This window comes from Festucalex cinctus, unplaced genomic scaffold, assembly GCF_051991245.1.
Source record: "Festucalex cinctus isolate MCC-2025b unplaced genomic scaffold, RoL_Fcin_1.0 HiC_scaffold_377, whole genome shotgun sequence".
NCBI classification, from domain to species: domain Eukaryota; kingdom Metazoa; phylum Chordata; class Actinopteri; order Syngnathiformes; family Syngnathidae; genus Festucalex; species Festucalex cinctus.
This window is the reverse complement of record NW_027520622.1, coordinates 1,602-2,500: the sequence shown is the minus strand read 5'-3', so window position 1 is coordinate 2,500 and position 899 is coordinate 1,602.

The following is an 899-nucleotide window of genomic DNA, read 5'->3' as shown; positions in this document are numbered from 1 at the left end:
CGAATTCCCCATTGGTTTGAATGGCCGGGTTACCAGGAGCGCGAATTCCCCATTGGTTTGAATGGCCGGGTTACCAGGAGCGGCGTCCGGGTTACCAGGAGCGCGAATTCCCCATTGGTTTGAATGGCCGGGTTACCAGGAGCGCGAATTCCCCATTGGTTTGAATGGCCGGGTTACCAGGAGCGCCGGGCGGGTTACCAGGAGTGCTGGCCGGGTTACCAGGAGCGCGAATTCCCCATTGGTTTGAATGGCCGGGTTACCAGGAGCGCCAATTCCCCATTGGTTTGAATGGCCGGGTTACCAGGAGCGCCAATTCCCCATTCATTTGAATGGGCCCCATTCATTTCAATGGCCCGGGTTACCAGGGGTGCAGTACCGCCGGTCGCCATGTGGGGCAGTGCAGATAGGGCACCCGGTGCCCTATGTCAGTACCTTTCTACCCAAAACGCAAAATGTAGTTGTCACGATTTCAGAAGGGAGTAATTTCAGACGAGGTACCTCCAGGGCTGAACAAGGGAGGCTCGCCAAACTTATGTCCGAAAAAGAGGAGGGTTGGGGCAGCCTCCTCGCGCAGACGGGCCGGTCCTGGCCTGGTTCTATTTTGTGTGGGACTTTGTTAAAGTCGGCGGGACCTCTCCGGACGGACTTTGACCGAGCGCAGCGCGCTATCGGCGGCCTCCCCGGCGGCGGGGGTCGGCCCTCTGAGTGGAGCAGAGGTGCCCCGGCCGTGACCAAGTGTCACTTTTCAAAAATTCGACAAAGTCCACCTCCAGACCTGAGGAGGGAGAGGGCCCGCCATCGAGTCCGAAAAAGAGGCGCCTCGGGCGGCCTGCTCGGCCGGGAGCGCCCGCTGCCCGGTTCTCAGATTTTTTCTAAGTCTGACTCGGGCTGAAAATATT